Source organism: Episyrphus balteatus, chromosome 3 (assembly GCF_945859705.1).
Source record: "Episyrphus balteatus chromosome 3, idEpiBalt1.1, whole genome shotgun sequence".
In the NCBI taxonomy this organism is placed as follows: domain Eukaryota; kingdom Metazoa; phylum Arthropoda; class Insecta; order Diptera; family Syrphidae; genus Episyrphus; species Episyrphus balteatus.
In genome coordinates this window covers 42189707-42213268 of record NC_079136.1, presented here as the reverse complement: position 1 = coordinate 42213268, position 23562 = coordinate 42189707, and the positions used below count along the sequence as shown (strand labels likewise).

The 23562-nt window shown below is 28.4% G+C and overlaps 1 protein-coding gene across 3 annotated transcripts in view; it reads left to right on the top strand.

Moving 5' to 3' along the window:
* The window catches only part of LOC129915524 (5-hydroxytryptamine receptor 1), a 68543-nt gene that overhangs the window by 7367 nt on the left and 37614 nt on the right, over positions 1-23562 (top strand). For 2 of the 3 annotated variants that reach the window (XM_055995105.1, XM_055995103.1), the window contains exon 1: positions 5121-5775. The exons of the other annotated variant lie outside the window; for it this stretch is intronic. The gene's annotated coding sequence lies outside the window, so the exon portion shown is untranslated. Of the gene's footprint in view, positions 1-5120; positions 5776-23562 lie in introns of those variants that run through there. 3 annotated transcript variants of the gene reach the window in all.

Below are 23562 nucleotides of genomic sequence, written 5' to 3'. Positions count from 1 at the left end.
GAATTTAATTTTTATAGAATAAAGGGAATAGGGAAAAGAATTTTTCAGTATAATTTTTCTATAGAAAAAAAAAAAACATCACGAATTGGCAAAATAAAAACAAGGACGAAACGAAGAAGAAACTATTCGGTTGAACTGGGTTATTAACATGCAAACACTTCTGAAATGCACACTCTCTGAGTTCAGTATATTAATTTATTGTAGAACCTGCCAATGGCATATAATATTGTAAAGTGTTTGAATCTTTTTCAAAGCAAATAGCATCAATTCTTTGAATTAGACGTCATATGGGTTAGGGTCGAAATGCTGTATGTTGCAAAATTCTGTATTCAAAATACTGTATGCCAAAATACTGTATGTCAAAATTCTGTATGTGCAAAATGCTGTACGAACAAAATTCTGAAAGTAGAAATTCTGTATAGCAAAATTCTGGATGGTCAAAATACTGTATTTCAAAATTCTCTACATCAAAATTCTGTGTATCCAAATTCTGTAAAAATGCTATAAAAAATATCGTTTTGATAATGTAAAAAAGTTACATTATCAAAACGATATTTTTTACATTATTTTTACAGAACTTTGAAATACAGATTTATTTAAAAGAGGTTTTATTATGAATTTCTAAAAGATCAACTTAATAAAGAGGCTTCTAATACTGATTAATCTAGGTAGGTACTTCATTAGGAGCTACGGAAAACGTAAAAGTTTGATTTGTGTTTTTATTGATAATGAATTTACTTTTTTACTTTAATACTTAGTTTGTATAAAATTACAACTTTATTGTCAATAACACAGGTCGACAAAAATAAAAATATTTTTACTTGCGATATAGGTACTATAGGGCAAGTTTAGGATTCGTAAAAAAAATCGAACTCGAGATAACAATTTTACATGACATTACGATGATGGAGAATGCCAAAAAAGTGGGTCCGGCAATTCTGTCTGTCTGTCTGTTTGTGTGTCTGTCTCTATCTGGAGCTGCAGCCTAAACGAGTGAAGTGATTTTCTTCAAACTTGGTAGTTAGCAGTTTTTGGTGATTCCCTAGAGGGGAAATTGAAATTTTTTTTTTATGACCAAAACTAACGGTACCTGCCATATAACGGAAATAGAAAAGTTAATTTTTTTCAAAAACGGCTCTAACGATTTTGATTAAAATTTTTGTGTGTAATACTACACATAAGAGCCAACTTTTTAAATAAAAAAAATTTTTTGTACCGTTATTAACGGTACCTGTCATAGAACGGTTTTTTTCGTTTCTGAATATCTCGTACAACATTAACCCGATTCAAAGGAAAATTTTTATACACACGTGTGTAAGTAAAGATAATATTAAAAATTTAGAAAATTTTCAAAAAACGCATTTTTGGATTTTTAAAAAATATTTCAAAATTTTTTTTTGAAAAATCAATTTTTTGAAAACGGATCAATGAAAAATTTTGAAATTTAGTTTTTATATGTAAATTAATTATTTATTCAAAATGGCATACCAACTTTTTTTTTGAAAAATGTTAAAACATTTTTATACATAAAAAATTATTTTTTTTAAAAAACGGCTCCTACAATTTTCGAAAATTTTTTTCTAAAAATACCTTTTTATACAAGAAATAAAATGGCATATTTGTTTTTTTTTTAAGATAATTTACAACGGAGTTTAATTAATTATAAAAACAGATTTAATTTTTTTATACTACTTATGAAATTTCTTAAAAATATCAAATTTTAAATTTCTTGAATAAAAAGCTTTAACATTATAGTTACTTTAAGCATAAGAGCAAGTACGTGGGACCCCAGTCGTGCAATTTATTTGTGCTTGGGTGAGTTTTATGAGTTTTATGAGCTATAGTGCAAGAACCGTGCATTGTACAAAAAAACTGTAAAGGTATAAAATGTAGATAATTTAAAGATCTACATTTTTGCTAAAGCACTTTATTCGACTTAAATTATAAGAAAAAAGTTATGGTGAATACAAGGGTTTTTTGCTCTGAAAAACCCTGTTTTTTGAGTTCAAACTGTAATATTTTTTGATCTAACTTCATCTTTGGAAACTTTTATAGATACTTTTTTAAAAACTGCAATACCGGGATAAGTTTTAAAAATAATGAACCAGAGTCACACAATACAAATTTTTTTCGTCTTGTTGCTCTGAAATAAAAGTAAGAAATTGAGTTTTTACGAAACTTGAAACTGTTAATTAATTTGCAGAAAAAAGTCGTATGAAATAAAAAATATTTTTATTAATTAATTGTTTCTTATTGTTAAGCAATGTTCTACCAAATTCTGAGAGATCTTAAGTTTCGTTTCATCCATACTTTCTAGACACCCTGTATATGCAACAAAATAATAAAAATACTATGCAAACAAATTAATTTAATGTTTCAATAAATAAAGAATTTCAATATGAATTAGTTTGACTACAGTTTGGATACAGTTATTTTTGTAGATTAAAAGTACTATCAGAGTGAATTACTTTTACCATAAATATTGAAAATAGAAGGTATCAAATACTGCCTCAAGTTTTGGAGCTCATAGTTAATTTTTGTGATCTTATTTTAGTTTAACTTAGCAAAGATGTTCTGTACTATGTTGCAAAATTGGATAATTTTTTCGTACGCTTGCTGCAGTCCTTGGAATTTTTAGATGGTCTACATTTTTCCATGACATTATGATGGTAGAGAATGCCAAAAAAGTGGGTCCCGGAAGTCCGTCTATCGTTCTGTCTGTCTGTCTGTCTGTCTGTATAAGGAGCTATAGCCTAAACGGATGGACCGATTAATGGCAGACTTCAGACTCTCCAGAGGGGTTTTTGGAATTAATTTTTTTGGACCAAAAATAACGGTACTTGTCATACCTATACCGATTTTAGTAAAATTGAAATATCTCGAAAACGGCTTCAACGATTTTGTTTAAAAAATTCAAATGTTAGTTTTAAGCTAAGGTCTATCTTCTAATGAAAATTTTTTTTTAGAAAATGATTATTACCGGTACCTGCCATAGAACCGTTTTTTTTTTTTTTCAAATCCGATTATCTCCGAAACTGCTTATTCGATTTCAACGAAACTTTTTGTGAAGAAGCATTTATATAATTTAAATATAAACCAAAAAAACAAATTTCCAAAAAAAATAATTTTTGGATTTTAAAATTTTTTTTTTGAAAAATCAAATTTTTGAAAACGGGACATTGAATTTTTTTGAAATTTTGTTTTTAGATGTTAATTAGTGATTTCTACAAAATGGCATACCAATTTTATTTTAAAACATTTTTTCCAAAAAATTATTTATAAAAAATTAGTTTTTTAAAAAAAACGGCTCTAACGATTTTGAATTTTTTTTTATAAATATGCATCTTAATATATCAATCAAAACTGCATACTTGCTTTGTAGGGCAATTTTATTTCAGATTTTATTTAATTTTTTAAAAAAAATGAATTTTATTTTTTTTTTCCAAATTTCTATATAAAAAGTATAAAATTTAAGCAACTTTAACTCTAAGAGCAAGTTCGTGCGATCCAGTCTTTATAAAAAGTAAATATTGATTCACCTATTGTATCGATTATCATTTCCAAAAAGTCCCAATTTTCCCAATAGGAAGTAACCTCCTTTAACTCAATCGTGCATTATATTTTAATCCAATTAAACAAAAAAAAAAAGAGAGTAACCAAACTCATGGCACTCATCTTTTTACATCCAGGGTTAAATAAAGCTTCGAGGCTAAATCCTTTATTATACCTCCTGTTTTTTTGTAACCAAAAAAGTACTCAAGTTTCGTTTTCTCTTTCCATTAAGAAAGAATAATTCAACTCAAAGGAATTAACGACTAAAAAACACAATATCTTTTTTTTTATAGCCAACAAAAAAAAAGTATTAAAAAATCTAAACAAAGCTCTTATTCCCCCAAAGGGCAATATAACTTACCTACCTTTTTTCTCTTTTTTTTTTGGTTCTTTCTATTTCCAAAGTATGGCACCTGTTTCAGGAACAAAAAAAAAACCTTCTTGTCTACTTTATTTGCATAATCTTAACAAAAAAACACAAACCCAAAAACACAACACAATACTGTGGGAATCTATCCCAAGGGTGTCCAAGCGTATAGAGTAGAGGGTACATTGTCTAGAAGAGAGCCCTTAATTTTTCTCTGAGCAATTGTGTGGGTGTGTGTCTCCTTTGAAAGGAGAGGAAGAAATTCCTATGTACACAACACATAGTCACTTGGGGACACAACACACAAACTTCAAGATGTTGATGATGATAATAATGATGATGATGATACTCACCACCTTGGCTCGCAATCCTTATCTTTGTTTCCTTAACTGTGTCGTGTGTCCTTGAGGAGTTTCTTCCTTTTTGTATATGCATCTGAGGCAGTCAAGATAAGCAACAACACCAAGGATATATAATATCTGAACACGTTAATAGCTTTCTAATTGTATAACTACCTGAAGATTGCTTTTTCGTTTCACTCTCTCTCCCTGTAGCTTGTGTCTACTTTGCTGTATTTTCTCCAAAGAAATATCCTTTCACTTCCGATTGCGGATATCCTTTGCAGTTTTTTTTTTTTTATTTAGCTTTCTCTGTTAATGATTTTTGTTCACGGGATTAATTATTTTTTTTTTTTTAATGTTTTTCTTTTAGAATAATATTTAATTGGGAATTGCTTGGGTTGATTCTAGGTTTTATTTTAACGATTTGTGTAATTAGAACAGAAGTTAATTATAACTGCTGAGTTGGAAAGAAAAATATAGTCAGTCTTAAATGGTTTTTCATTTCTCTCTGAGGGATTCTGTTGAAGTTTCTATCGCTTTCTTGATTGCCGAGTACTTTAAGAGATATCAGTTTTTTTTTTTCCCTGGACTTAGAGTTAAAAAAAATCGTTGAAGAAGTTTTTTGGCTGGTCTCTTATCCGGTTGATATCTTTCTATTCTCTAATTCTTCTAATGACGTCAGAAGCTTATCAAGTTTACATAGTATTTAACTTTGTTCAACATAAAACAATTTATATTGTTTTTATTGATTCAACCCACAAAAAAAAAAGATGCAACTCAAAGCTCTTCTAAGTGCTTTTTGCCCAATTATTACTGTCATGGGTGTCACGTTATCAGCATGAGATTATTAAATTAAACAAAAACAACAACAAAATAAAAAATATATACAAACACGAAGGTCTTAATAAAATATAAACATTCTTATCAACAAATTACCACATGCAGTAGTTAAAGAAATTTGTTCAAATAAAAAAACGCCACAAAATAATATAAAATTATACAATAGCCGACTATTTGCACCTTTTAGCATGACAAAAAAAAAAAAAAATTATTAAACATTAAACAATTTAACGGAAGCCTATATACAATTCAGTGGTTAAAGCAGTTTTGGTATTAGAAGTTTGTTTTATTCGTGGATTTTGTTTGAATAATCTTTTTGTCTTTTTGGTGTTAATGTTTAAATAGCAGATATAGCTTCGTGGTTGTTCGTTTGTTTTTCAAAAAAAAAAAAAACACTGTTTACCTTGATTCTATTTTTGAGATTGTGATTTTGGAGATATTTAAGTCAATTCGTATGGCAAAGTGATAAGTAATTATACCAACAAAAATGCTTATAAATAGTTCTAATCAACATTTTAGTGAAATAAAAAATGTCCAAAAATAAATAAACTTAAGTGGTTGAGCAGTGATTTTGCTACTGATTGGATGATAATACATTTTTTAAACATAATAAAAGTTAATTTAAAAGTTATTAATTAGGTGACCTTGTTAAAAAAAATGATTAATTGAAAACAAGTAAGTAATGAAAACAGATGTTTTTTTTTACTTAAGTAACTATCATGTAGGGACGTAGGCTATTCTATTGGGAAAGAAGCTAGGTCCCAGCTTAAAAGAATTTATGTATTTATTGATCAGAAACAGATTATTATTACTTTTGAAAGCTTGCACTTCGTAACCGATCTGATCATCAAATTCTATCTAAAAAATGTTGAGTACCATCTCTAAAATACTTGGCAAGTCTACTCAAATGCGTCTTTTTATATAAAAGAGGATCTCATCATCATTTTTACTGCAAAATAAAAGTTTTTAGTACATTTTTGGTATTGAATATAGAGGTTCCAAGTACTTGTTTTAATTTAAAAGATGGCACTCGACATTTTTAAGGTAGAAAGAGGACTCAGCTATAATTTAGTGTATATTTTAGACTTTTACCCACTTTTTGACATTTTACACACTTCGTTATAATTTGGAGATCACACAGAGCACTTTTTGGAATTAATTTTTAAGGCAAAAAAAAGGTACCTCTCATATCCCAATTTTGGAAAAGTTTACTTTTCTCAAAAACGGCTCCAAAAATGTTGTTAAAAAATTATGTGTCTGTTTTTAGACTAGGTCTATCTTTTAATGAAAAAAGTTTTTTTTAAACATTATTAACGGTAGGTACCTGAATTAAACGATTTGTTCAATTTTTTTACAAAAGCATTTACATTGTTTTAATTTAATATTGAAAAAAATTAATTTCTGGAGTAAAAAAATTTTTCAATTTTTATATTTAGGTGTTAATACAACATAATTTCTACAAAATGGCATACAAACCTTATTTAATTTTTTTTTTTATTAAGTTGCACAAACCTTATTTAATTTTATTTTAAAGTCGATTGGACTTAATTTGTTACATGCGTACAAAGGAACAATTTGATTTTATATTATCTTTAATAAATAACAAAAATTGTGGCTTAAGCTTACATTTTGGTTTAAAGCAAATAATTAATTTTTCAATTTTTTTTAAAGTGCCCCAGTTTTCAAACAAAAAATTAATAAAAATTTTTGAATTTTGAATATTTCAATATTTAAATAAAACATTTTTTGTTGAAATTTGTACTCTAAGTTGTTGCAGAAAAACATAGTGGTAGTTGTAAAAAAAATATGTAGGCCCAACAAAAAAAAACGCATCTTTGGAATCGATTTTTTAATAAATGTTAGCAATGAGATCATGATTTTTTAATGTACATATTTTATTTTCACACTATACAAGTTCCTAAAAATTATAGAAAAAATATCAAAATCAAATTATTTTTTTGGTAAAAATCTAAATTAAAAAAGTTTTTAAAGTTTTTGACATTTTTATCATTATTTTTAAAGTTAGGTAAAATAAAATGCACGACTGGGGTCGCACGTACTTGCTCTTGCAGTTTAAAACACTTTTATGTTAGTTTACTTGTAGATTTTAAGAGCTGCCTCTATATAAAATTAAAGAAATTTTGTTGATGTTGGGGAAGAGCCGACATTTAAGGCAAAATTTTGTTAAATGAAAAATAAAAGGTTTTTTTATTTAACTTTTTTTGAAAAAAAAAAAAAATAAAGATGCAATTTTATTGCAATTGGTTTGAATATTACGTTTGTAAAGTTTAATCAAAATCGTTAGAGCCATTTTCGAGTTATTTGGTATAATATGAAAAACTTGTATGGGAGGTACACTTTTTTGACTTTTTTGAGAAAAACTAAAAATGCATTTTTGTTGCAATCGCTTTGAATATTACGTCTGCAAAGTTTAATCAAAATCGTTAATTAGAGCCGTTTTCGAGTTATTTGGTTTGAATTGAAAAGTTTGTATGGGAGGCACACTTTCTAAGCGAGATATAAAAAAAAAAACAAAAAACAACCAAGTTTCAAAATTCCATAAAAATCATCTGTACCAAATTTGAAGAAAATCCGTCCACCCAGACGCACAGACGTACAGACGCACGGACGGAATTGCGAGACCCACTTTTTTGGAATTCTCCATCATCGTAATGTTGGTTTTGATTAAAGTCTCAAATTTTGTTTTCGACACGAAACCAATACTTGCCCTATAGAGCAAGTAAAAATGAGCCAAATAAATGTTGTAGATCTTTTAACTATCTACACATTTTTTTACCTTCTTCCTTCGACCATCTGTTTTCTTTGTCCAACCTTTGTATGCCAATCTGATGCGATATACGTCCTTATTTAAGAGTATTACATTAATACTTAATTTCCTCATCATTCATTTTCTGTTAATATTAAAAGAACCAAGCCTCATGAGCTAATGGTCTAAAAAACATGGGAAAGTATTAAAAGTTTAAACTTCCCCCAAAGTGATTTTACAAAGTTAAGAAAGAAAAAATCTGATGTCGATCTTTCAAGATTGGTCCTGATTAAAAGGTGATTTTAGTGATTAAGAGTCCCACACTACTTGGTGTCGAATACTGCTAAGTGTCTTTTCCTCCTGTCAAAAAAAAAAAGTTCATACTAAAAACGGTAGCATGTAGGCAATAATTACTCCATGCACCTACCCTGACCACATATGAATTTATCATGTCCATCATGTCAGAGAATTTTGAAATATTTTGTAAATTCAAAAATAGATGCATTCAGAACGCCTCTATTTTCACACTAAACCTAAATGAAATCCATGAATTTTTGGGAAAAAATTCTTAAAATTGACAGCTTTTATTGATTGACTGATGCTTCTAGTGTATTAACATTATGAAGGTACCCATTCAATCAGAGGACACGTTCTATAATTTTGTAAAACACTTCATACTTGAAAATTTTGCGAAAATTGAAATTTCATCAAAATGCATTAACATTGGAGTGGACCTACAAAATCGAACACATAGAATAGAATTCAAATATTGACCCAGGAAGAGATGAATTGGAAATTAATGTTGGGTATTTCTTGTGAAAAATAAAAATAGTACTTCTGAATACAGTCTACTTAAGTGTCTTTGATTACTGGAGAATTTGATTACATACAAGTGCAACAAAGGTGGCTTAAATATTATTTTGTTTTTCTCGGAAAACTTCTAACCAAACGTAATAAAATGTAATTTTACGTTTAATTTTATAAAAAAACATCCCAAATCAATAATGAAAACCGAGAGCAATGCAAACGAGAACAGAAAATTACTATCTTTCTTAAAAAACAAAATATTCCACATACGCCACAGTGACCCAAATTAAGTTTTTTATGTATCATTCCATATTTTAACCTTCGATTACAGTTTGTGTAATATTATATTAAAGTCTACAACAAACAGTATTCAAAGATGTCAAATTAATATCAAAGTGGGTCACTGGGGTGTATGCGTAACATTTTTTTACATATTGAATTATGTCAATAAATCAATGTTTTTTTTTTTCAAAAATTAGTTGGAAGACTTTAAATTATTTGTTGACGATATAATTGATAAATGTAAGCATATATTTATGTCGATTCGATTCGATTAAAACAGCTCAAAGCCAAAGGTGTTAAACAGGTTTCTAACAAAAGACTTTTCCCCTTTGATTTTAATTTTTCTTTAAAGTTGTATATGTTTTTGCCACAAATATAATTCAAAATAAATTTTTTTGGCTTATTAAATCTTCTCACCACATAAATGTGACACACGAGTAAATATATCTTTTGTTTGCCTAGATTTAATGCCTAATTTATTGCAATCAATTCAATCTTTCAATTTCCACTGAGACATTTCCTGAGATATGTTGTTCTGTTTCTGTTTAATATACAATTTATACGTTAACACACCTACGACGCACCACAAATCTCTTTTCTTTTTTTGCAAAAAACTTCGAATTTATTTGCCTCCTGTGACAGTTAGTCTTAATGCGGTGTGTGTGTGTGTTTGTGTCATTTTGACATAATTAATTGTTTCTCACAATGGCAAAACCGCCTTTATCGTTTTATTCCATATTGCTGGCTGGATTCAAACTTTAGCCAACAAAACTTTGGCCCATTTATCACGAAACCTGGAGAAATCAGTTAAATGAGCTTCTGAATAATGTTTATGGGATCATTATAATTCATCGTGCTGTGTATTGTTATTGACGCCACCACCACCATATCGCACCGTGCGTTGTTGTCGTCGTCATTGGGTTGTCCTTTGGGATGTTATCCTCTGAATTTACTTTAACACGTAAAATAGGAATCTTATTCTTGATATATTAAATGGATGGATGGTGATAAAGTGAAATCAATACCCGCCTTCACTCAATATGCTTATATTCAGTACCTTCCTGAATTTACCTTTTTTTCAACTTAAATTTTTTTTCAAGGACCGGGATTGAAGGTGTACCTTACGGTGTATTAAATTTGTATTAAATTTTAACCTCGTTAAAGCTTTATAAAGATTGAAGCAAACGTCTTAATTAGTGCTTTGAGGGATTTTTACTTATTTCTCAAAGTGTTCTTTTACCTTATAACCGTGTATTTTTTATGTCTAGCGATGTGCGTTAAGGACACGTGTAAAGTGTACACAAATGTGAGTAAATATAAAGCGTTTGTATTTTAAGAAGTTCAAACTGTTTATAGAAGTGTTCAAGCATTAAGGTGTAAGAGAAAAAGCTGCTTTTAAAAATCTTATGTATGAAAATAGAATATTTCTTGGAATTTTACTGTGGGACTTTCAGCTACCGGGAAATTTTAATGGTACATATGAGAATTTTTAAATATTATAAATTATAATGGAATTGTGTAAATGGTTAAGAATCATGGTCAAGAATCAACACTTTTGAAATGATTACTTAGCGTAAGGCGGCCTTTGAAAATCCAAGTGGTGTAAATTTGTATTTCCTAAAAAAATGTTGTTAAAATGTGTTAGGAATCAATATCCTTAATTTGTTGACCACTCATTAAAATTGTTAAAAAAATCTCGGAGTAAAATCAAGAAATGTGGTAGTTTCATAAAGAAAAAAAAAACAGAACTTTTGTTTTTCTATTATTTTACTTTTTTTTTTCTTTGACAAGGTAAAGTTAAAAAAATGATTTCATTAGAGGGATATATTTTATTTCTCAAAGAGCTTTTCGCTTTATAACTGTACCTAGTTTTTATTCATAACGCATGTAACTTCTAAAATGCGGGAGTGAATACAAAACAGAAATTAAAACTGCTTATGGAAATGTAAAATGATACAAACACAGCTTTTCTTTACTTAAGTTAGTCCTTTTCAGACTTCTTTTAAGCTACCTCGAATTCAGTAAATACACATAAATGCGTTGAATAATATTTAAATATAAAATAACAAAGTTTATGGAATGAATACCCAACGCTTAACATAAATCTGGTCTTGTTAAAAAGAAATAAATCTGCGGGTTTCTATTAAAAAGTGCAAAGGTGCAGTTGCAGTTACTGTTTAGAATATGCAAATCCTTCAGGATACGCCACAAAATGAATAAATTTAAATTTCAAAGGGTTTCGGTAATAACTTTCTCATAATGAACACAACCGATTGAACAATATGTACAAAAACTTTAAAGTAACTTCTAGATTAAAATTATTTTTTTTTACGGAAACTTTAAATGGCATACCTAATAATTTTAACTTGCTCTATAGGGCAAGTATTGGTTTCGTGTGGAAAAAAAAAATTCGAGGTTTTAATCAAAACCAACATTACGATAATGGAGAAGATAAAAAAAGTGGTTTTCGTCATGCCGTCCGTCGCACAATGGGACCAAACGACCAAAACCATCTCAAAATTGGTTTTAACAAATGTGATAATTTCAAAAATGTAATGATTGTTTAACATAATAGTAATGTGCGCAATTATAGTAGCATACATTGTTTTTAATATATTTTGGATTAAAGTACTTAAAATGAGTCTCGAACCTTACATTTCAATTTTTATTGTTTTTCGTCCTATTTTATATAACAGTTTAAACTTAGTTTTCTCAGAAGTTTTTGAAGAAACCTTATAAACCTTGATTGTTTAAAAAAAATAACAATTAATGGGAAGTAATTCGGCCAACTTTAATTTTCAATTGTAGATTTCTCCTTTGCCGACGACTGCCGATGTCGAGTTATGAATGAATTTAGAATCTCATATTACTCAAAATTAAGGAATAAAAATAAAATTTTGCGCATATTTGCGCCATTTTTATTTACGATCAAAAACGTATAAAATAAAAATTTTATAAAAATGTTTGCAAATCTTTTTTGTACTGTCATCTACAGGGTGTCTCAAAATTAATGATTCAAATGAAATATTCTGTTTCTGATAGTCTATTTAAATGGCTCTTAAAATTTGGTAACTTGTTTATCCCAAATATTTACGGTTTTCTATTAAATGCACTTCTTGTGAAATTTCTACAAATTCCTACTTTAATAAAGTATTTTGCTTCCCCTGTTCATAATTTATTTTTGTTTTTTTACAAATCTGTCCCTAAAACAATAACTAACAATTAGGAACAATTGAAAAATAAAAAAAAATTATTTCGCAACAAATTAGTTTAAACAAAATCCTATGTTTTGTATTGTTTTTTTTTTTTTTTACTCTGAAAAACCTTGTTTTGTTGAATTCAAATTATAGTATCTTTCATCCTAACTTCAATTTAGGAATTTTTGATACTTTTTTTGAAAACTGTGATAACTAGGCAAGTTATAAAAATGATAAAGCAGTTTCAAAATGTACAATTTATTTTTTAGGGTGTTGCTCTAAAGTAAAAGTAAATTGAGTTTCATTGAAACTGCTAACTAATTTGTAGCGATATGGCGAACAAAATAAATAATGTTTTGATTAAATAATTGATTCTTATTTACCAATGTTTTAGTGAAAACAAAAATCAGTTATGAACAGGCAGAGCCGGTTTTAGGGGGGGGGCAGCCTGGGCCGTCGCCCAGGGGCGCAAGAATTGAGGGGCGCCGCAGGCGCCCCGAACTTTTAGAAAAGTTTTATAAATAACGAAGTCTTTCCAATCGATGTTTTATTTTTTTTACATTCACAAAGGCGCCCCAATTTTTTTCTATTTTACATTTTCAACGGCGCTCGTATTGTTTGTCCTAAACTTTTTGAAGAATGAAGGCGCCCCCCAATTTTGGGTTAATTTATTTGGCTTCCGGAAGGACAATGGTGTCCAAAATCTTCGTTCATCTTTGAAGAACAAGGCGCCCCAATTTCTTTTGAAAGACTAAAAAAATCCTAATATTCCTCCTACCAATTTAATTTTTGCAAAGGTGCCCCTATAATAATGAATAAGGAAAGAGAAGGGAGACGGACAGAATCCCGAAATTAAAAATCCAGAAAGCCCAAAATCCAGAAAACCCTAAATTCCGAAAACCCAAAAACACAAAATCCCGAAAACCCACAATCCCAAAATCCCGAAAACCCAAAATCCAGAAATGCCAAAAATTGACAGCTTCTCCATTTCTCATAAAAACTACGTTTGTGTGTGAGAATAAAAAAATAGGTCTGTTCGTTGTTCCCCCCTCCAGGGCACTCTAAGTCATTTCAATTAACTGTGAAAAAAATCTGAGTTTCTCGGGTTTTCTTTTTACATCGAACACCTCAGAGCTTTAGTTTCATCAGCGAACATTAAATTTTAGAATTGGGTGGAAGCGATTAAAAGTTTTTTATTGGATTTCAGAATGAGTGAATCATTGAGTGATTCCAATCGAAAACGACATTAATGTACCTAGTTGAAAAAGTTTTTGAAAAAATATTGTTCAAATAAAACCAGCTGTACCTAATCTTTAAATGTGTTTAAACAAAAAAGTCAGAGATAAAGGTAGTCTTGTCAATTGAGCCTAAATGACATGAATAATTAATTTTTTTTTTTAAGTTAACCTTTTTAAGTTAATACACTGCACATTTTTAATGAATGCATTAACAAGTATATGAGAGGTAAGACATAATCTGCTATTGCTTTTTTGCGTGATTTTAAAAAATTGTTTTTAGATGAATTTTTTTTTAGAGGCGCCACTTGCAATCTTGCCCAGGGGCGCCGGTAGTGCTTAAACCGGCACTGTGAACAGGGGAAGTAAAATACTGTTTCAAAGTAGGAATTTTTCGAAATTTCACAAGAAGTGCATTTTATCGAAAATGGTAAGAATTTGATATAATGTATTTTAAATTATTACTTTTGGGATCCCCTATAAAGTTAATTCCCAAGAAACTTGACATTCTGAACGGATTTCAAGTTCCATTTTCTGCAGATTTGATTTTATTAGGTATATTTCATCCCATTTTTTCAAACTTTTATTTTTTACGTTATTTTAATTCTTATCTCAAGCTTTTGTTTTATTAAAAAAGTCTTCTCTATAAAATATAAATTATTTTATTTAAAAAAAAGGATAACTTCACTTATATTTAACACAAATTACAACGACTTAAAATATAATTTTGTATATGAATAAAGCCATTAATTGCTGAATTTGAGCTATTTTTCATAATTTTTGTTTTTTGAAAATATTATCATAAATACATACATATTTTTTTAGTTCTTTTTTATTACATGTTGAAGCATGCAATGTGTAGTATATTTGTGCCAAATTTCAAAAAAAAATATTGAGAAACAAAAAAGTTATGGAATTTTGAGATGATTTACATCGTTTGGTCGCATAGTGCGTCGGTCTGTGAGTGTGTGCGTCTGTGCGTCCACCTGTACATCGAGCTAGGGCCTTAACGGATGGATGGATTTGCATCTCCTTTTTAACTCATATCTCCCATATAACGTTTTCGAGGTATTGCAATTTTCTCCAAAATAACTATAACGATTTCGATTAAATTTGGTGTGCGTATTATTGATTCTAACAAAACTGCGTTTTTAGTTTTTATCAAAAAATGTGGAGAACGGAAATATGGCGTTGCCGTTTTTTTCAAAAATTCACATTTTTTTATTGTTCATATATTTTATCAAAGCATAAGTCAATTTTATTCAACATTTACAGACATCATTTTGAAGTGTAAAATGTAAAAAAGTTTAAAAAAAAGTTTTGAAAAAAAAATTTAAAATGAAATTTTTTAACTTTGGATGTTTTTTTTTATTATTTTTTTCTCGACACTTAAAAAATCTTAATTTTCCAAAAGATATTTAAGATAAAGATACTTTGAACTACAAAAGCAAGTACGTGTGACCCAGTCGTGCATTTTATTTTTATTTTACATTTTTGAAAATTTTTTAAATACCTATAAAAAAAATGTATTACAAAAAAAAAAAACGAAAACAGTTTTAATGATTCTCAATTTTTTTTTTTTATTATTTGTTTAACAAAAAATTCAATGTCATATTTTTTTTGGAGGTCAAAACCGTTTATAGAGATGTTTTTGTAACTTTAAAAGAAATTTTATATTATTTTTTTTTTTTAATTCTTAAAAAAATCTTTTATGAATTTTTAAAAAGCTTTAATATTCCAAGCAACTAACAACATAAGAGCAAGTTTGTTCGACTCATTTTAGTGCATTTCATAAAGTCTACATCTACTAATTTTTTTAACTATTGAGCCACGATAGATTAAAACATTTAAGATAGAGTTAAAAAAAAATTGATATGTAACTGTGAAACTAACTAAGTGTTTATTTTCTTGATTTAAGCGTTTATTCCTTGCTATTTATTTTCTTAATTAACAAAGAATTTTTAGATTTTTTTTTTTAAATCTTTCTACCTAACTACTTTTATAAAACTTTTCAAAAAATAGTTATTTCAAATTTGTTTCGTGATAATAAAGGAAATATATAGAACACGTGTTTTTAATGAATGTATGAGCTGTTTTAGACAAAAAACTATGTATTTCCCAATTTTCAATTTTCGTATGTTTAATGTATTTCCTTTTCTGATTTTTTTTATGAATGTTAAACTACAACTAAGATATTTTAGCTTGAAGTAATTTTTTGAGTGATTTTATATTTAGTACAGTTAAACTAACCCAAGTAACAATTTAGCATTCATAAGGGTCAATGCAAGCTATTTTTTGGCTTTCATAACAAGAAGGACAGGTCTTATGCAAATCATTTTGGCGCATTTTACCGAAACTGCATAGGACTTTCCTTCACAGATCACAGGTCATAGACAAGCTAATAGCTTGTGACAAACAGCTTAAAATGGCCTTACAGAGGTTTTCCTGCAGAGGGTTTATCTAATGCACAAACCAGATTACTTGCGTAGGGTGTTATAATAAGGCTATATAGAAGTTGTTGAAGGTGTTGAAGAAGATGTTGAATTTATGCATAAAAAAAAAAGAATTTATTGAATTTTATTTCATTTTTTTTTTATTTTCTTTTGATTTTTTCTGTTTTGCATTTTCTACATATTATTTTATTTATTTTAATTTTTTCCTATTTTGTTTCGTAACCTTTTTTGGAAATTCCACTGCTTTTTCTGTTGTTCTGAAATGATGAGAATATTATTTTAATTGAAAAAGAACACATTTTTTTATTTTCATCACAGGCCAGGAATCGATCCCACGTACCTCTGAATACCAAGCCAGCACCTTACCAGTAGACCATGCTCGAATATTAAAGATAAGTGGAAAATTGGGAGCGAATTGAAACCCCACATTGAAATGCAATGTTTTTTTCTAATGCGTTACAAACATTGCATATCTGCAGGATAAAAACTTTGCATACTTACAAGAACCTCTTGGAACAGGTCTTATAGAGGCCTTCTGACACTTGAAAATACAAGGCTTCTTTAGAACGGTTCAAAAAGGTCTTATAAAGGTCTGCTTTAACTGATATTTGCAAGGCTTCTTTTTTTTAGATAGCCTTAAAGAGACCTCCTTTCTTTCAAAAATGGATGACTTGCGTAAGTAAGCCTTAAACTAAACGTATACAAACTATAGCTTGTCGAATCAAACAAAATGGACCTTATGGAAGTAAAATTGTTACTTGGGAAGCTATCCTTAAACTTCAGGCCAGGCACTCAAACCCCAAAACGCCTTATAGTCTATAAGTTTCTATTGTATTTAAATACCCTCCTTCAAAACCCTCCTGCAAAAATTCACAAAAATTTATTTTTTTCATTTTTCATCTCTGTTTTTTTTTTTTATAGAAAATGTTTTTCTTAATAAATAAATAATCATTTATTTTTTTTTTTACTTCGTGCAAAAATTTTGTGAAACTTTTTATACAAAAATTCTTTTGTTCATGAAAATTAATATTCTTTTGAGCAAAAAATAACTTCTTCGCTTGGTTGACATGGTTTAATAAATTAATTCTTAAAAAGCACATTTGGGACACCCAACACATCCGACAAGAACAAATTTTCAACAATCTTAAGATTTTCTAATATATCCTTGTATCCTTGATGCCAGTTCCACGATTTTTTCAAAAAAGTTTCTTTATATTTTTTTTTTTTTGTGCTGTTGTGTATTCAAGGATTCTATATCCATTTGTATCTATTTTATCTGGGGTCTTCATTTTTCGAAGGACAAAGGTTTTAATTTATTGCTTTAGCAGAGCAGGGATAAGTGGTTGAAAAGAAATGAAATTGATTTAGGAATAAAAATAACACACAGACACACAAACAAAAACCCTGATAAGCACAAAATCCACAAAATTTAAGGAAATTGGTTAAGAAAACAAAATTGAAATGAATATTTCATAGACTTCGTTATTATTTAATTTTGGTTTTTATGGCCAAAGTGAAATAAATATTTTATAATTGAATAACATTTAAAAATGGTTGCCTATTCTTAACAAGTTTTCGAAAGAATTTTGGCAGGAAAAAAGTAGTTACAAGAAGCTACCTCTCCTACACGATTGGTCATTTTACGGAAATAAATTTTGCGAACTCAATTATATTATCAAGGTTCAGGTTCATAATCTTCCGAAATGAAAAAGACCCATTGCATGCATTTAGTTTGCCACCATTAATTAGCATAAATTTAACCTTCTCAACAACCTTTTAGCATAATAACATAGTAGACCGATATATGAAGGTTGAGTGACGTCTGATTGACTTAATTTTCCATTCTGAGAACCGTGACATTTGGCGAAGGAAAAATATTTTTTTTGTAATTAAAGGACACAAAAGGTGTATACTATTTCGAAGCTTCGGAAGAAAAATAAACTAAAAACACACATTTTTGTGTCGTTCTTGATAAAAAGTGAACCCACAATTCTATTCGTAATTAAAAGTTAAGCATCAACCCACTATATTTCACCTTGGAAGGTACACTATAGAACCTCTCTCTCTTTCTGTCTCTGTCAAGGCCAAGTATAATGTAATTTCATAATAAAATCAATACACGTTGTTGGCGAAAAATTAATTATTCTTCTTTAAAAATTGTATGGCGTGTGCCATTTAAATGACGCAAGAGACTCTAGTTATGGAGTCATGAAGAGTTATTATAGGTTAACCTTAGTAGAACTAAGCAATAAAGTTAATATTTGTATCATTTTCGTTGGAAAAATTTCAATTACATGTTAATTAATATCGTTGGGAATTTTTTTGTCAAGGATTTATTGTTTTTTACTTGCAATGAAGGTACTATAATAGGGCATGTTAAGGATTCGTTACAAAATAAAAAAAAAAATAAATAATAGAGATTCTGAACAAAATTGTATTTGTCCAGCAAATTTGTCTGTCTGTCTATCTCTATCTCGAGCAGGGTTGCCAGAAATCATTTTATTTTGAATGCATTTGCTCTCCATTACAAGTTTTAAAAAGATATTAATTGCAAATAAAATAAAATGCACGACTAGGTCGCACGTACATGCTCTTGTAGTTCACAGTATCTTTATCTTAAATATCTATTGGAAATTTAAGATTTTGTTTAGTGTCGAGAAAAAAAAATCAAAAAAAAAAATCGAAAGTTTAAAATTTAAATTCAAATTTTTTTTTTCAAAAATGTTTTTAAAAATATTTTTTTTTTTATACTTCAAAATGATGTCTGTAAATTTTTTATAAAATTGACTTATGCTGTGATGAAATTTATGAACTTTAAAAAATATGTCAATTTTTGAAAAACGGCAACGCCATATTTCCGTTCTCCGCATTTTTTGAGAAAAACTAAAAACGCAGTTTTGTTAGAATCAATAAGTCTATTACGTATACCAAATTTGATCAAAATCGTTAGAGCCGTTTTCGAGAAAGTTGCAATACCTCGAAAACGTTATATGGGAGATATGCGTTAAAAAGGCGATACTAAAAAAATAAAAAAACGGGTCTAGAGAATAGCGTAAAAGCATCTGTACCAAGCTTCAAGCAAATCCATCCATCCGTTTAGGCCCTAGCTCGATGTACAGATGGACGCACAGACGCACACACGCACAGACCGACGGACGGCATGACGAAAACCACTTTTTTGATATTCTCCATCATCGTAATGTTGGTTTTGATTAAAACCTCAATTTTTTTTTTGTCTACACGAAACCAATACTTGCCCTATAGAGCAAGTAAAAAAATTGTATTGAAAAAAAAAATATTAATTGTAGCTGAAAAATATTTGCATTGAAAAAAAAAAATTATTGCAAATGTAAAAAACACTGATCGGCAACGGATATAGAGCAAGAACCAAACCCTACTTTTCGAGAGGAATTTTGTGTGCTGAGTCTGAATCTGAAGTCAAAATTTCACTGGCACGTCACGTTTTTGAGATAATTGAATAATGATAGGTCAAAAACGCGTTTTTTTGGGTACATTTGACATCGAATTACATCACCGTTAATTTTTTTTTAATAAAACTACTTATGCAATCTCAAAACGCCATATTAACACGTCCTAAAGGTATTTATATTTTTTCAAAACTATTTTTTTTCTCAAAGATATTGAAAAAAGAAATTAATGATAGATATCTCAAAATCTTGATTATTTTTTTCAAAGTAATGAATGGTTTTTTGAATCTTCCATATTGCGTCTTCTGATTTGGACTTATAAAGAGCAACATATTACGAAAAATATATATTTTTGACTAAACATAAAAAAAACTCAATTAAAAATTAGTTTTTGAAGTTTTATAGCGAAAATAGTGATGACATGAGTATAGCTCAAAAACTAGACGGTATAGAAAAAATCTGTAAACAGTTTTGAATTCAGCACACTAAAGTCAATCAAAATCACCTTATAAAGTTCTTGCTCCTGACTTTTTTTAGTTTTTTGCCTACCAGTGAAATTTGACAATAAAATTTATACTGCAAATAAAAAATTGTTTGCATTGAAAACAAAAAAATTAATGCAAAATGTTTGCATTAAATATTTTTTTAATACTCGTCGAATTTCTTACAAATTTGACTTTTTCACCTTATATAATCTTCAATATTATTGTTAAAGAAGTTTACGTAAGGTCAAATAGCCAAAATTGTAAGAAATTCGACGAGTATTAAAAAAAAAAATTTAAAGCACACATTTAGGCATTGCATTTTTTTTTTCAATGCAGAAAATTTTGTATTTGCAATAAAATATTTTTTTTAATGCAAATTTTTCTTATTTGTAATAAATATTTTTTATTCAATTTCAAATGCATTTTTGTTTTATTTGATATTTTTGATCTCGAGATACAGCCTTAACCTCTCAAGTGATTTCGTTTAAGCTTATTAGTAATAATATGAATTTTTTGGGAATTCCCTAAAAGACGAATTGAAATTTTATGTTTAGTATCAAAATTAGATTGCCATATAATAACGAAAATCTTGTCTATCTCAAAAACCATTAAACCAATTTTGATTAAAAAAATTTTCGGAATTTGACAAACAATTAACCATTTCTGAATTTTTCCTAAACGAAACAGCTGATTTCAACGAAAATTTTTTAAGGAAAGTTCTTAGGTAATACTTTTTTTGATTTGTAAAAAAAATTCAATTATTTTTTTTTTTAATTTATTTTTTATGTGTCGAATAATATTTTTTTAAGAAAGATGTCCCTTTTTTACTTGCGATATAGGTACTATAGGGCAAGTTTAGGATTCGTAACAAAAATCGAACTCGAGATGACAATTTTACATGACATTACGATGATGGAGAATGCCAAAAAAGTGGGTCCGGCAATTCAGTCTGTCTGTCTGTAAGAACCTTGAGCTACAGCCTAAACTACTGAAGCGATTTTCTTCAAACTTGGTAGTTAACAGTTTTTGGTGATTCCCTAGAGGAGAAATTGAAGTTTTTTTTTAGGACGAAAACTAACGGTACCTGTCATATAACGGAAACAGAAAAGTTGATTTATTTAAAAAACGGCTCTAACGATTTTGATTAAAATTTTTCTGCTTACTGTTACAGATAAGAGCCTCCTTTGATAATAAAAAAAATATTTTTTGTACCGTTATTAACGGTACCTGCCATAGAACGGTTTTTTGGATTTATGAATTTCTCAAAAACAACAAAACAGATTTCGACCAAATTTTTAATACAGAAACATTTAAACAATCATTATTTAAAAAAATTTTTAATTTTTCAAAAAACTCATTTTTGAATTTTTAAAAAATATTTCAAAATTTTTTTTTTTGAAAAATCAATTTTTTGGAAACGAGTTGTAGAAAAATTTTGAAATTTTGTTTTTATGTGTAAATTAATTATTTATTCAAAATTGCATATCAACTTTTTTTTTGAAAAATGTTAGAAAATTTTTATATATAAAAAATTATTTTTTTTAAAAACGGCTCTAACGATTTTCGAAAATTTTTTTCTGAAAATTCCTTTTTATACTAGAAATAAAATGGCATACTTAGTTTTTTGTAAAAGATCATTTAAAACGGCATTTAATTATTTATAAAAACAGATTTTATTTTTTTTGCACCACTAACGAAATTCCGTGAAAATATCAAATTTTAAACTTTAACATTAGAGTAACTTTTACCATAAGAGCAAGTACGTGCGACCCCAGTCGTGCAATTTATTTATGTTAAACACGTCTGAAAATTTTTATTTAAAAAAATTAATTTAAAACAAAAAGCTAGAATTTTTTGAAAAAAATTCTTAATTTAATTTAGATTATTTTAGTTTTAAATTTAAAATTGAAAATCATTAGATCTTTACTTACTTTATTTGCTTAGAAAAAATAAAATGGGATTTAAGAAAACAAGAAAAAAAATAAAAACGAGAAAATACTTGAGCCAGTGTTCAGAAAACTCTTTTCTTTTTTTTTAAACAAAAATTTTATAATTAAAAACGTCTTTTTATAGTTTTCAATAATATAGGTTATGAATTTTAAAATCAATAACCCAAGAAAGTCTAACAGCAAATAGAGCTTGAACCAAACCATACTTTGTGTGCTGATTCCGAATCTGAAGTCAAAATTTCACTGGCACGTCACGTTTTCGAAATATTTTAATATTAACAGGTCAAAAACGCGATTTTTTTTTGTACTTTTGGCTTCGAATTTCATCACCGTTAAATTTTGTTTGCAAAACTACTTATGGAATAAAACTAGACGTGATGGAATAAATCCGTAAACAGTTTTAACACTCAAGTTAATTAAAATCAAGTTACAGAGTTCTTGCTTCCGACTTTTTTTGTTTTTTACCGACCAGTGTAATTATTAACATACAGTCATTAATATTGTATAAAGTAAGTAAAAATCTCGTTTAAATGGATTTTACATCTAATATCACATAAAATCTTATTTACTTCATTTCAATGATATCTCAATTTAACATTATCTAACTACCTTCCCTTTTTCTTAACATTTTTCAACACTAAAAGTGTCTTCAAACGAATTTTCTATGTGAGAAGGGTCAAATAGTTTTTCCTTCCTATAATCAAGCCCCCATTTACGTAGAATATATTCCTAATCGAGATTTATATTGACCTACAATTTTCACTCCACTTGTGATCAATAATTCAAATACAACGAGTAGTTTGAGAATATCTAAGTACCTTCCTCCTTCGTTCAGTGATAAAATCAATCTTTATTGCAGACATTTATAAATCAAATGTCAAGCAACATAAATGAATAAATATTCGAAAGTTAAATAAATCCTTTTTGCCTTTGATAGAGAGAGAGAATCCTTCCTTCCTTCGTAAATAGTAAAATATTTGTCCAACTAAAAGTCATGTGTGTATATGTCCAACATGTTGTGTAATTTTAAGAGCACATATTGGGAATTGCTAGAATAAGATAAATCTTAATTTCTTTGAGATGATTCAAGGACCTTATGTATACACATTCGTGTTAGTTTGTATAGTTTACCTCCTTTGCAACTATACAACTGTCAATCTAATATGCTATAATTATTCTATATAGCTTTGGCAGATTTCTGAGTTTAATGAGAGCTCTTATAGGACCTATAAATAATAATATACATCTCAAGGAGAAATCTATTTGAATTGACTTTGAAAACGTTGTTGCAAGGATTTGATTTGGTATAATTACATTCGTATTGGTAAAGTCCTTATCGAATTTGATTTCTGCATAACAAATGCTACTTACCTACTTGGAAATGTTCTTCAAGAAACAAAAAAAAAAGGACTCTCGATTTATCCTTCTTAAAGCCTTTAAATTATTTATAGTTATGAAACTGTTTAATCCAAAGAGCTCGTATGCATTGAAAATCGATAAAATGCTATTGCGGAAGGAATTTTATTGTACTACATGAAAGAAGGTTATCTATTTTCATATAAATTTGTTCATCTTCTGACGTTTGGGGGCACATCCTTCCTGGTGTAATTTGAATGCTTGAGTGCATATAAATAGTTTATGGCGGTTCTTTTAATAGAAATTTATGTCGAATACAAGGATACACAAGTTCTTGATGAACGTAACATTTATGTTCCTATGTATGACTCAAAATATTACTGCATAGAGCAGAGGTTATGGGACAGACATTTTTTTCGGTTATCGAATCGGATAGTGGGAGAAGAGAATTGAATGCTTTCTAACCATTGGAATTTTTTTCGTTACTGTTACTTAAGGATTTG